Source organism: Ochotona curzoniae, unplaced genomic scaffold, assembly GCF_017591425.1.
Source record: "Ochotona curzoniae isolate NIBS_2020 unplaced genomic scaffold, NIBS_Ocur_1.0 contig_1, whole genome shotgun sequence".
NCBI classification, from domain to species: domain Eukaryota; kingdom Metazoa; phylum Chordata; class Mammalia; order Lagomorpha; family Ochotonidae; genus Ochotona; species Ochotona curzoniae.
In genome coordinates this window covers 32,420,340-32,435,333 of record NW_024464918.1, presented here as the reverse complement: position 1 = coordinate 32,435,333, position 14,994 = coordinate 32,420,340, and the positions used below count along the sequence as shown (strand labels likewise).

The 14,994-nt window shown below is 43.4% G+C and overlaps 1 protein-coding gene across 1 annotated transcript in view; it reads right to left on the bottom strand.

Annotated features, from left to right (window-relative positions):
* Nucleotides 1–12,266, bottom strand: part of MEGF10 (multiple EGF like domains 10) — a 145,665-nt gene extending 133,399 nt beyond the window's left edge. The window contains exon 1 of the mRNA XM_040970225.1: nucleotides 12,093–12,266. The gene's annotated coding sequence lies outside the window, so the exon portion shown is untranslated. The remainder of the gene's footprint in view (nucleotides 1–12,092) is intronic.
* Nucleotides 12,267–14,994: the final 2,728 nt, after the last annotated feature.

Below are 14,994 nucleotides of genomic sequence, written 5' to 3'. Positions count from 1 at the left end.
GCCCTAACAAATCAGGCCCCTTCTCTGGATCTCATTTAATTGAAATTACTCCCCACGGGCCTTATCTCCAAACAGAGTCACTTAAGAGTTGAATGTCAACAAGAATTTGAAGAAGATACAATTTGGTGAATACCATCACATTTGACCCTTTGAGGATGTACAAGAATATAATGATGGATCCGGTGTGCTCAGGAGACATATGTTAGAGTCAATTCATGGCAGAGACAGAAGAGCCTTCCAAGCTTAGGCAGTTTTGATGAAGTATTTAGTTACTAAGAGCTGAGGTGGCCTATGTTGCTGTTAATGAAGTAAAACAGAAAGGACGCTCAACAACCTGTGGTCATTCTCAAGCATGAGGGACTCAAGGTGCTAAGCAGCTTTTGCTCCTTGCCACTAAACACCTGCTACTGGCGGGGGAGTGTTTCTCATGCCAGGCTGTTTCAAAAGACTTCTCACTAAGGATGAAGCAGCAGCATTAGCTGGAAGTTTCTGCCAAAGCTGAGATCATGACTGTGTCTCACGGGAGAACATAACTTTGCTCTCGGCTGGCTTATGAAGGCAAACTTCGGATGCTAATTAATTCAGTAAATTTGTATCCAAGATAGGATGACATGCTAGATACAGCCTGTACTAAGATATAGTACACAGGAAAATTCCAAAATAAGCTCACTGAATTAAAAGCAAAAGTGACCTAGATAATTTCATATGCATGTCATAATGGGTGATGTTCAATTTAGCAAAATTATTGCAATAGTCTCATAATTGTTCCTTTTATTTTATTTCCATGCTATCAATGATAAACCATTGCTATCTATTCTTGGTGAATTTAAACAAACAACATTCATCAGTCAGATATGAAAAAGCAAAACTTACTGAGTATCTGCTATATACCTGGATTTCAACTAACTCTCATAACAATTCCGTGGGTGAACTACAATCATTATTCCTACCTGATTGATTAAAAAACAAACAAACAAACTGAATTTAGAATAATTGGCTCAAGGGTTCAGGAACAAATATCTTGTAAATGATAGAGTGAGCCAGGATGCAAATCCATGAAGTGTGGTTCTGTAACAAATGCCATAAACAACCACATTATAGCACACTGAAGCTTTCACTTTACATACATTTGTCCCCAGGACAGAGTAGTGAATGCCTGAAATGTACACTGCCATACAAATCCAAGAGGGCGGGGAACTTGATTACTTTAGGTATTGCCATATCTCTAGCATAACTGATGACATGGAACACAACAGCTGATGGGTAAACATATATTGGATAAACAAAGGATTATGTCAAATTTAACAAGCTTACTGAAACAGTCTCCAAATTACTCTCCTCCTTTTCTCCTTCATTTTCTGCCACAATTTTCATGATAAACCCTTGCTATCTTTTGCTGATGAATTTAAGCAAGCACAGACAACTTCCAAGGATTTATCTACTTGGAATGAACCTATACCTCCAACCTATTTCTTCTTGTTTTAAAATTTTATTTATTCATTTTTTTTTTTAGGAAGGCAGGGAGATGGAGAGAGCTCTTCTATCTGCTGGTTTAACTCTGAAATAGTTATGGTTGGGCCAGGCTGACGCCTAGAGCTAAAATTCAATACAGCTGTCTCATGTGAGTGGCAGGAAGGTAGGAACTTTGAGCTATCATCTCTTGCCTCCCACAGTGTGCATTAGCAGAAAGCTGGAATTGTAAAGAGAGCTGGTATGCACACTCAGGCACTCCAATATGAGATTTGAAAAATGGGAGAAAAAATAAAAGCATCCCAGTCTCAGACTTAAGAAATGATACTTCAAGATGCAGAAATGCATCTATGACCCATAGAGTTCTTCCCTATTTCTTCCTCACATCTTACACTGGTTGGGAGAACAGCGGCAGAGAAGCAATGGGAAGTACTTGGCTAATCCAAAAGGGTGCTTTTCAGATTCTAAAGAGTCAGGGTTCTGAGAAAATTGTTGACCTCTCATGCACTGGGAAAAAAAATATACCAACCGCTGAATGAAGCTAGCCTGCTGCTTTCTGATTCACAGCTCTTCTGACCATGGCATAAAAGGCAAATCTATGCAACTCGAAACTTAAGGTCCTCCCAACCACCAGGATCCAAATCACATCACAATTGACACCAGAACTCACTCTATGTTTCTTGTTACTGCTAGAGTTTTAATTCTACATGAAACACAGGACTTTAATATTCAACCTTTTCACCAGAACAAAAAATACAAAAAGCACACAGAGAAATTGAACAGTTCAATAAATTATGTCAAAGAAGACTATACCCATACAACCAGTATCCCGCTTAGCATCCTGACCAGATTTTAATTCTGACACCCTAGTAAATCCCAGAAAGTATCCTAGACCTTTAAAAAGCATATAGTAGCATCCGAACAACAAGAAAAGACAACACACAACTTGCCTGTTTTTGCAACAAACACTTGAATGGTACTCACCCTCCAAGAGCTGACAAACAAGTTTCTCTGAATCACCCACCCAGAGTCTGTGTGTGCGTTAATGACAATGAACTGGGAAGTTTTTAACTAATTGGGGGAGTGTTAAACACTATCCTTTTGCCACTTAGGAAGCCTCCTGTCCTTCTTCTCCACTTCAAAGCCATTTCCACCGCAGGCAAAGCCATAGATCCCTACATTAAATTGTAAGCAAACTGCAGGGGTGTGGGGGAAGGGGGTAGGAGGGTGTGGAAATAAAATGAGGCAAATAAAGCCTCCTACCTGTCTGCATGCTACTTGCTTCTCTTCCCTTAATGGATTTTCAAGGGTGATCTATAATCAAGGGATAATGATAGACTGAATTACAAGAAACTCTAAATGATCCTCAGCAAATCACATATTGCCCTCTCCTGGGTATAAACCCAGTCAGGACATCTCTCATCTCAGTGGCCAGAAGGTTTTGCACTGACCAGAAGATACCAGTTACCCGCATGCTCCACACAAGTGGGCTCTCTAGAAACTATGATAAGGCTGTCCTTCACATGCCTTTTTAAGTCTGTTTTCTTGTGTCTAACTTAAAGAAAAGTTTCCTATAAAAGTCCACTAAAACTATAGACCAAGTTTCAAAGGGACCCCCAAGGCAAAGCCGAATGAATGACATACTTTTCCATGAGGAGAAGGGAGAGAGTGGGGGTAATCAGAGTACCAGAACAATCCTCTGCAAAAAGTCTATGACCTTTGCAAAGGCTTTGTCTGATTCCACCATCTTTGGACACAAAGAATGCGACTGATTGTTGAGCTCAGGATTAGATCTTTACAGGAAGTCTGCAACTCCCTCCTTTCCCCGAGCGCTGAAATCAGCTTAGAAGTTGGGGATAAAGAAGATGGAACCCAAATGACATGCAGAGGGTCCTCTAATTTCATTACTGTCAAAACATATTGATAATTTATTCATGGACTTAATGGTACTTCAAATCCCCCCCCCCCAAATTCTCACCTTCATAGCAGTTGTCCAAATCTAGAACTGGGGAAGATACTCTAAAGATATGATATACCTGGTGACCATTCCCTGGAGTTACTCGCAGGTAACTGCCAGTGGTGGGTCCTCACCTGCCGCAATCCTGCGTAGCCTCAGCTCTAAGAGTGTGGGCCTTGGTTTGGGTTTGGACAGCTTTCCGATCACTCACCTACATGATAAAACCTGAGAAAACCAGCTGAGAAGAGAGCCTGTACCTATCACAGATAGGAGGAAATCATTGCTATTTTTTCAATCAATCTTTGCCATCAGGCAAGACAGTGGAGCACAGCAGAAAATGACTCAGTCGTGGCCAAAGATTTGCTGGAATTCCAACAGACTGTACACCCGTAAAATCATGTCTGCTGCTCTGAAATCAGCAAATTAATGCTGTTTCTCCAGAATTCCTTTTTTCATTCTCAATTCCTAAGTGCGACACATTGCTGCAAGTAGTTGAACTGTAGAAGGCCCTGACCTCCTTTCTTTGTCTCTCTGATTCAAGTGTGTCTATTTCCCCAGGGCCTCCAAGCTCTGCTGAAGGGCTGACCCCAGCAGAATGAGGCATTAGCCAAGCCCGGGACAATGGACCCCTTTTCTCTGGCTGTCACATGGACAGCGTTGTATTACGGCCATTGTCCCTCCAAGCACAGAGGAGTAGCACAGGTTCTCACAAGACTGGCTAGGCCCTGTGACCCTCTCTGGCCTAGTCACTAAAATCTAAAGAAAAACAAATAAACAAAGACATGGCTTCTGAATTGGACACTAAATCCCTAACCTGAATTGTGCTGCATCCACAGATCACTCCATCAGAGTAGCTTGATTGAAAACTTACACATCCCACTGAACACAAACTGGATCAAAATCCACAGAAGGAAATATCCACAGGTGAATCTTATGCCTCTAAATTTTGTGGATACAGGTCAGACTCCTCAAGCATTTATCTTGTTTTTGTTTGTTTATGCTTTATTTGAAAGGAAAGAGACAGGCACAGAGAGAAATCTTCCAACCATCATTTCTCTTTCTCTATGTCTACAACAGCAAGAGCTGGGCAGTCGGAAGACAGGAGCCCAGAACTCATACTGAGTCTCCAACATGAATGGTAGGGACCTACATCTGCTGCCACCCAGAGAGCACATGAGCACAGTGCTGGATCAGAAGCAGAGGAGAAGATGCTCAAATCAAGTACTCCACAATGAAATGGAGGTGACCCATGTGGTGGCCTGCCTGCTTTATCAAATACCTGCCCTTGCTTCAAGCATGGCCTGGTTTGGCACATTGCTTAAGGGATAACTGGAGTAAGGAAGGTAATGAAAGGGCAAACCTTAGAGTCAACAGCAAAATACCTGGGAAGAATGTAGGTGGGTAAAACAAGGGCACCAAGGAGCATGGAAATAGAGACAGGGAAACATGCTTAGTATTTCCTTCTAAGTTTTGCTGATGTGAACTTTTTCCATTCTTCCAAGCATTAAAAACAAACTAGCCAAGTCCCTCTATGAACTGAAGGACTTGCAGTGATATTCATGATTGGAGAGTGGCAGGATGGTACAGTAGCAGGGACATCTAGTGCTCTGGAAGGCGCTAGGAGATCCCTGAGCCTGGTCTCCCAGTCCTACCCCTAAGAAATCCCTTAATGGTGGCAAGAAATCAATGTTCTCATTTCAAATCTTCTTATGGATCTGGGACATGGATGAAGATTCCAGCAAATGTTTACTTGAATCTCAATGGGGTCATCAATCTGCATTTGGTTCACATATCATAATAGCAGAAGGGCACTGGGAAGGTTCCTTCACACAAATGTGCACATGCACAGTGGGCCAGGCAGCATTTTGTCTTCCTGCCCTGCAAGGGGCTCTCACAAAACAATGCTCAAGTGTTAACTCACTACTCCAGTGGGATGCATTCTTCACTACTCCTGGAAAAGCTCTTGTCAGTCTTGCCCCCACGTTTACTGGGCCCATTTCCCTGCCTCAATAGTCCCCTACATCTAATCCCTTCCTCCACACCAGCAGAAACCTTCTAGAGAGACACAGAACCCTCTCTTGAGACTCTCGAAACAGCCCTTCCATTTTCCAGCCTTATTTGGTCAACTATGCACTTATTTGTGATCTAGATTTTTTTTATTTGAGGGTAAGAAATTCTTAGTAATTATTCACATACTCTACCTAACCAATAAATATCAGATTGATTTAAGAATAAAACTCAAACCTATGATTTTATTTGAAAGAGCCCAAGTCACATCTTACTATCAAGTCCTTAATAAAAATAAAGAATTCTTCCTAAGCCTTCAGTAGGGATGGCTATTAGCTTGTTTTGATGAGCTGAGTCTCATGACGCAAACCAAAGATTTCATCATTCCATTTCATTCCAGGAAGAACAATTCAAATTTGGGCTCAAATTTTCAATTTGCCATGAAAAACATTTTTAAAACAAAAACAAGACCCTTTACCAGAAGGTATTTAAAAATCCAGTGGTGAGAAGCACCACCTGCAGCTCTGGTTTAGAATGATCCAATCTGTACAACTCATCTAGGGCAGACAAGATGTTGATGACATGGCACTTAAGTCATCCCTCGGGATGGGTCTCCTTGCTCCCAGAGATAAGATGTGTTTAACAGATGCTAATATCCTGCACATGTACCTATGGAGGTGGTGCTTCCATACAGAAACACTGTTTTCTTTGTCTTCCAACTGGGGAAGGATACAATTTATTGCCCTCTGAGTAGGAAATGGAGGTGGTTAAAATGCTTTACATAGTTTCTTTATCTAGGAGTATAAATCACTGGAAATGAAACAGGATAGGAAATCACTAGAAAGGAACAGAGATAATAACAGGATATATTATCACATTCACACAGTGAGTGTGCTATCAAACAACATCTAGAGGGTGACTTGTAGTTTTACAAATAAACGTTCATAAAGTCAGCTAACAATGTCATGTGTCTTAATTTTTCCCCATACATGAGGAACACTTTTATGCAGTGCTTTAAATTAATCCTCTGCAAAAACTTTGCTTACCAAGAGAATGATCGCATGAAAAAAGAATCTTACACAGTGAAGCAGAAAGAGGCAATAGATAGATTTAAATGCTTGTGATATTTAGATAGAGAGAATGAATAAATGAGGAGATGAGGAAATCAGTCAAAAGGCTGGCAAAAGTCCAGGAGGAAAATGATGTAGGCTTACTCTTAGGGGGCAAGGAATAGAATTGCAAACAATAATAATAATAACAATTTAATGGTCATACATGAATTTTTAAAACTGAGCTAATTTTTGAAACAAAATACTGAATCCATACCATTGACAAACTGAAATTTTAGGCATCACTTTGTATCGGCCTGTGTTTGAAGGCCAATGATGTGGCTATTTGCACCATATTTATTGAGGCTGATTCCCACCTGCCCTCTCTCATACCCTGGGACAGGGTACATCAGCCAATGAATGGACTTAGTTCTTTGCTGAGAGTGGAGCTGCCAGTGAGTCAACACTGGCAATTTGGTAGCATCATCATCTTTGCTCATACCCTGGAAATTATTCATGTGCTTAGTCAACTGATACTACACGTTTTGATTTTACATAAAAAAGAATGGAACATAGAAAAAAAGTGAAAAGCCTAATAGTAATTATGAAAAGAACTTTTTTCGTGAACTTACTAAGACAAAGACGGAAGTTATTAGACAAATAAAAACAGGCAAATCTTTACTTTGAATCAGCGATCTGTTGAAATCAAATTGCTGAAACTAAGAGAAAATAATCAAAACCACAGAAAGTCTAAAGAAAGGATGTGTTGCTGAAGGCTATGTCTAAACCATAAAGTAAAATTAGAAAATTTAAAGTATAGTTGGAGCCATAATCCCTAGAGCACACAACTTTTGCACAATCTTTGGACATATTTCAGACAACATCCTTTTAGGAAAGTAGAAAAAGCACCATGTTTCCGATCAAATACAAAAGCAAATGTGAACGTATTTATAAAATGAAAAGCACAGGGCAAACTGCATATTTTTATTGGCATTGCCACTTCTGTTCCAGTGCCCTGATGCTGTCATTCACAACCAAAATTATCCCAGAAAATAAATGCAGCTCTCTTATCATAGCCCTGTCATGTAGAACTGGTAGCACTGAGATGTGTGTGGTGCTTCGTAAGTCATCTTAGGATAATCTAGCTGCTCTGTCTTCTACTCTAGGTTAGCTTTACAGACTATGACCAGCCAAATAATAAATTCTGAACTGGGCTCACCACAAACCTCCATACAGGCACAGTAACTGTCCAAAAACACTTCATGTGCAAAGAAAAGACTCCAGAGGCCTGTGTTGTCATGCAGCAAGTTAAGTTGCTTCTTACATCACCAGCATCCCATACACTAACCCAGCTCCTCTGATCCAGCTTCCTGCTAACTGATGTGCCTGGGAAAGCAGTAGCAGATGGCCAAGTATCCAGATCCCTGTACTCATCCATTTGGGAGACTTAGATGAAGCTCCTGGCTCCTGGTTTCAGCTTGGCCAAGCCATAGGGGAATAAAATAGTAAATGGATTCTCTCTCTCTCTCTACCACTTTCACTTTCAAATAAAACAAACAAATCTTTAAGAAACAAATAATTTTTTTGAAAAAAAAATCTTATTCATTTTTTATCTTCTGAATATTTATCACACAGCTATCATCAGCCAATCACTTGGACGAGAGCTTACAATAAGAAGAAAGGATCCCACCTACCAAATAGGATAACAATGAGCTAACAAATGCAGATGGAACAATGCGATAGATGGTCTATGTGAAAAGAACTCTTCCAACACATTATTAAGGTTTATACAGAATCAGTGGAAAATCAGGGAAGAATGATGTGACTATAGTTTGAAAGACAAATGGGTAGTAAGTAGTTCTTTGGAGAAAAGAAGGGCAAATGACATTTCCATCAACGAGAGCAGCTCACACAGCTGGGTCTTGGAGGAGGGAAGGAATGCTGAGGATTCAGGCAAGAGTAACAAGAGCAGGGTCAGCAGGGACTGGAGAGCTGGACAAGAGGGAGGCAGAGCAGACAAAGCAAAGGTAGTCTTAACATTACAGAGGTCAGGCTTTCTGTCATCAGCTAGTGTTTCCCCAGATGCAATCTGAGGTCATGTCTACCAGATTAGCATGTAAATTTCTGGCCCTTGCATTCCAGATTTGGAATGTGAGTTTTCAACTAACACCCAGGTAATATTGATCTTCACAGTTCACCACCTTGAGAGCTACCAGATTCTTTTCAATTAAGGAGAAAAGATAAGGCTTGTATTTTAGAAGTGTGCTATTGAACCAAACATACAGTGATGAAAATGGCAAACCACTAGTGTGTGCAATTTGGCTTTGCACTAGAACTGGTGAGCCTGCAGAGATGTAGACTTTCCACTCAAGATTTACTACATCTGAATCAAGGCAGAGAGGACCAGGAATCATATCAGGTTGAACCACATTGAAGTTAAAAAGATAACTATGGGCAATTTCTCAAACTCAATTTGAAAATTTTTAACAAGCTGTTTCTCTGTGTTTTTTATACGCACCACACACCAAAAACAACTGGGGAAAAAACACAAGGAAATTTCAGCAATTTCACAGGAAAGGGGGAATTAAAAGATTGGTTTATTTTGGCAGAAAAAAAATATGAAATTGGCCTGGCACTGCACGGTGGCCTACCAACTAAAGCCCTCACATTGAATGCGCCAGGATCCTATATGGGCACCGGTTCTAATCACAGCAGCTCCACTTCCCATCCAGCTCCCTGCTTGTGGCCTGGGAAAGCAGTCAAGGACGGCCCAAAGCCTTGAGACCCTGCACCTGCATGGGAGACCTAGAAGAAATTCCTGGCTCCTGGCTTCAGATCGACATAGCACTGGCTGTTGCAGTCAGTTGGGGAGTGAATCATCAGACGGAAGATATTTTTCTCTGTCTCTCCTCCTCTCTGTATATATCTGACTTTGCAAAAAAAAAAAATAAATCTTTAAAAATTTTATGAAATCTATGCATGAATTGTTCATAATGTATGCTTCCCATGAATCAATTTTTATTAGAAAACTGCAGAGATTTCAAAAATCTGTTAAGCCAAAATAAATTTATCTCTTCATTTCAACTTTTTTATTTGGGAAATCCACTCATAGGAGCAGAACTAACTGCTTTTCCCATTTTGTTAATTATCACTAACATACTCTGATTAACAGGCAAAGGTGTAAGTGATATAATTCATGTACCTAAAACAAATTTTAAAGAAATAAAATGTTCTAGAATAGTTAGCAAGGAAGTATGGCAACTCTATTACAGACTGCAGAGCCAGAAGCACATACTGCTCTTTCTCCATGCCCAACCCAAAAGAAGACGGAGGATGCATCCATGGAGAAGCACCTGCCTGGGCTCAAACTAAATTAGTTCTCTGATTGTTTAATGTCCTCTCAAAAAAGTATTTCACAGTTCTGGTCCCAGCACGGTAGCCTCACCTTGTATGTGCCGGGATCCCCTGTAAGCACTGGTTCTAATCACAGTGGCCCTGCTTTCCATCCAGATCCCTGTTTGTGGCCTGGAAAAGCAGTCAAGGATGGCCCAAAGTCTTGGGACCTTGCACCCTTGTGGGAAACCTGGAAGAAGCTCCTGGCTCCTGGCTTCAGATCAGTGCAGCTCCGGGCCATTGTGGCCACTGGAGCCAGAATCAGTGGATGAAAGAGTTTCCTCTCTGTCTGTCTTCCTCTCTGTATATCTGACTTTGCAATAAAAATAAAATAAATTTTAAAAAAAAGAAACCACACTTTTACAAAACACTGAGGATTTGATATACAGAGAGTTGGTATCAGTGAAGCCCTGATGTGCTTAAAATGAGTGGGGTGGGACAGATCATAAAGCGCATACTCAAGACCTGAAATGCAATAGATGCTCAATATTCATTCAACGAATGGCTGGCTTCAAAAACACGCTAAAGGAAGAATACTAATGTATGAGTTTTAAGGAAGATTCCAAGTTGTAAACTGAGTATTGATTTCTTACTTTCTAACCTCTTCCAAAGCTCTTTGTTCCCCAACTATCACCCATCGCCTACAAATTCCAGCCCTGCCATACCACTTTACCCACTAAACACACCCTGACCACAATTCAAAAGCCATGTCTGAGCTATGTCTGACCTCACAACACATCCTGACAAAAAAGTGGAGCTTGGAGACAATGCAGTCTTCAGAGCCCATCCAACTACCCACAACTAATAAAGTTACAATAGAGCAATATAAAAATAATTTATGCTAGCTATGTAATGATATTAATAAAACAACAGTTAACAAATGTCTACCATGGCTGTGGCAGCCTCATTAGCTCTTCACATGTGTTATTCCATCCTGTCCTTCCAACAACCCTTCAGAGTAAACACTGTTAGCATCATCACCTGATTTTACGCAGACAGAGGGGTTAACTAAGGCCCCACACCACACAGCTGCAAAGTGGCAGAGCTGAGAGCTGAATCCGGGCTACCAGCCCCCAAGTTTACCAACACAGCTGTTGGAACTCTCACTGGCAACACAGAATGTGCCCTGAAGCTCCCCTTTGGGAGCACCAGCCAGAAAGATGGCAATGCTGGCTGGCAAGCATTTTGCCCCAGTCTTTTCCTGCATAAGAAAGAGCAAAAAAATTGTCCTACAAACCATACACGGAGTGAAACCCAGGACATCATAGAGCAAAGCAAGCAAAGGAGAACCTGGAAGGAATATTGCCCTCCTCTGACTTGGTGCAGAGGAGTTTCACTGCATAAGAATGATCAACAGTACCCAAAAAACAAACTCCTGAACTTGGACCGCCTCCGAAAGAATCTGGATCTTGAGGATAGGATATCTTTAAAGCAGCAGCAAGCATAATGCCATATTTCATTTACTCAGCGGTGTCATTAAACAGAAAGAGAAATGGAAACAAAATGATTCCCTAGAACAGGGGTAAAAGTCTTAGATCAGAGAAATTTTGAGGGCAAAGACTGGGATGAAATAATTCTTAGTCATGTGATCAAAGCTTTAAGGATCATCCCTCAAGTGTTCCTGGAGCAACCGAGTGTCCTGAAGAGGAACCCCTGGCCTAACACACCTAGCCTGAGACACAGACAACCCTGAAGGAGCTAAGCAGGCAGGAAGACAGAGCCCCTGGCTTCCCCTTAAGAATGAAGTTTACAGTGCGCAATCTGAACATCCAGTGTGGGAAAGAAAGGTCCCAAGAGCAGGCAAGATCCCAGGTGGTCTGGAAGAGAGCTCTGGGCTGAAACGGCAGGTCTTTTTTCCCATTCCGTTCAAATATCCCCGGGTTTACCTATGTCACCTGTCAACACGGAACACACACAGGCAACGCAATGCAAGGACAGAGGTTATGCAAAGTAAAATGCGCCAGGGCAGTATCTTCGCACGAAAAATACTCCAAGTACGTCCTGCACAATCCCCCGGAACAAAACCAAAAGCAAGGAACAGTAAACCTTTGGGGCCACTCCTCGTCACCCCAAACTGAGCCCTTCTAGTCCCCACCTCACTCTGCACCGCGATGTCCTAGCCAAGGAATAAGCCCCCAACTTCCACCCCCTAAGACACCTCCCCGCGGACAACCAAGGTCCAGCAGTGGCCAAAGTGGAGTTTGCACAACTCTTACCACAGTTGAGATTCACGGCTTGGCTACTTCTCCCTGGTCTGCACGCAACGCCAGCCGAGACACAAACTCTGGTCGTGAGAGCGCAGCGTCCCGGAGCTGGAGACGCGGGAAAGGAGGCAGATTTCCCAACGTGTGCCCAGACACCCAGGTCTGCGTACCGGGAAAGTGCTTGCTGCAAATCTGAACAAGGTTTTCCCTGTCTGGACGGAGATGCTGGAGGAGGAGGGGAGTAACCCGAGCCGGGCCCGGGATGCTAGCAGTTGCCGCTGCAGCAGCTGCTGCACCAGGCCCAGTGGCCGCTGGGGGTTGTCGCTTGGCGCCACGCGCTGTCCCCGGTTGCAGGATCCTCCTGGTCTGATCCGGCACCCGGACTGTGTGTCCTCCCAGCCAGATCGCCTCCCACTACCTGGGGGCGACCCCACCAACCGCTGGGTCAAGAAGTTGGAAAACCATGTGGTCTCCACAGGGGATGACTTAAAGGTGGTGGCGGGACGGGTATCCGGCTGCGTCCTGACTCGTGTTCAGTGCAAGGCCCCCTCTTCTAAACTCTATAAAGATCAGGGACAGAGGTCCCGTGGTCGAGCCGGAGTGGACGGTGCGGTCCCCAGCCAGGTCGCGTGCAAACCGCGCAAATGTGGGACAGAGAAGGGGTGGGAGATCCCGCCGTGCCTTGATGCGTTGCTAAGCTGCGGGGGAGCTGAGGGGAAGGTGGGGGCAAGCGAGGGGGAACTCCCGGGACAAACCACGGGCTCCCAGGCCCCTCGGAACAGCGAGGTGCACGCATTTCCTGGGGAATGGCTCCCTCTGCCGACCCGCCGAGGAGCCCCGGGAGGCCCGGTGGCCGAGCGCTACTGCCTGCAAAGGCTTTTCCGTCTTCGTTGCTGGAAGAAAATGTGCATTCTGGAAGCTGCTTCTCTGTTCCCTTTCTTTTCCTGCGCCTAGACTACATAAAGGACGCAGACGGCTTCTGGTGCTGCGAAGTCCTTTCTCAGGCTGTTGAGTTCTATCCCCGTTGCTCAGTTGCAACAGAGCAGGTTGCGCCCCGCAGGTGATCCTTCCTACCAGGCTTCCCTTCCCCTTATTTTTGGGCAGCTGCCAAGTGCATGTGAGTCCCTAGTCGCTAACAGTGCCCAGCAAATAGTCAAGATTCCAAATTACGTTAGAACGAATAAGCCACTTAATTCCAAGCCCCTTTTCATGCTCCCTGCTCTGCCTGGACACGCAGAGGACTGTGCTTGCTTGTTGACCTCTGTTTTTCTTAGGGGGACCACTCGTGCCTGAGCAACTTATTCCTGTCTGGAAGCAAACGCTGACCTAGGCCTAGAGGCTCAAGGACACATACATCTAGAACTAATTAGTCCAGATGGCTGCTTCTTAATGAAAATTGGCAATTAGTTCACGCCACTCATCCCCCCCAAGTACCCCAGCTTTATGCTTTAGGAAATTTAATTGCTCCACTTTCCACCGATCTTTTAAATCATTTTTATTGAAATCATTTACATTAAGTTTACTGCACTCACTGAACACTTTGATGAATTCTGAACAACGTGTACATCGAATTATCCTTACCAACAACCAAAATCACGAACCATCTCTTCACCTCAGAAGGTTACCTTCCACCCCTTTCAAGTGAACCCTCCATCTCGCCTCCTATTTGCCCCACTGGGCTGCTTCTCCGAAATTAGCAATTAGACTGGTGTTCCCTGGCATTCCATGTAAATGGAACCACACAGTTCACACTCTTTATGCCTTCCCTCAATGTGTTCCTGGGATTCTCTAACAAATTCCCTTTCACTGCTGACCAGTAGTATTCCACTGGACAGTTTACAGGATAAAGTCACTGTGAATGCGGTGCTAGGAAAATTCTTATACAAGTTCATTATGAACATATGCTGTTATTTCTCTTATCTCACGGAGGTAGAATTATTGCTGCAATCAGTGAGTGTACTTTTTCTAAGATCTATTTATTTTTATTGCAAAGTCAGATATACAGAGAGGAGGAGAGACAGAGAGGAAAATCTTCTGTTCAATGATTCACTCCCCAAAAGACCGCAACGGCCAGGGCTATGCCAATCCAAAGCCAGGAGCCAGGAACTTCCTCCAGGTCTCCCACGTGGGTGCAGGGTCCCAGGGCCCTGGGCTGTCCTTGACTGCTTTCCCATGCCACAAGCAGGCAGTTGGATGGGAGGTGGAGCTGCTGTGATTAGAACCGGTGCCCATATGGGACCCTAGGGCGTTCAAGGCGAGGACATTAGCTGCTAGGCCACCGTGTGGCGCCCAGTGAATGTATGTTTAACTCTGTAATAAAGACTTGAACTCTATGGCCGGTGTTGTGCCATAGCAGGTTAAGCCACAATACCACATGGGCACCAGTTCCAGTCCCAACTCCTCCACTTCCAATCCAGCTCCCTGATAATGCACCTGGGAGAGCAGTGGGGGATGGTCCAAAATGCTTGTGACTCTACCCACGTCACAGATCAGGAAGGAGCTCCAGGCTCCTGGCTTCAGCCTGGGTTGGCTCCAGTCGTTGTGTCCATCTGGGGAGTGAATCTGTAGATGGAATATCTGTCTCTCACTCTCTCTGCAGCTTTGCCTTCCAAAAAATTAATTAATTAACGGATTAATTAAATGTAGAACACTCACTTTCTGAACTGAGAACACCCTGAAACAACTTAGAAATTAACATAGTGATAGTATTAAATCCTCCAGTCTTTGAACTTACTGTATCTCTTTATTAATTTAGGTACCCTTTCATTTCTCTCGGTAACTTACAAGATTTATTTTATTTATACTTGCAAAGCAGAGTTCCAAAGAAAGAAGGAAACACCGAAAGAGATTTTCATCCACTGGCTCACCCCCCAAATGGACACAATAACCAGAGCTAAGCCAATCCAAAAGCAAA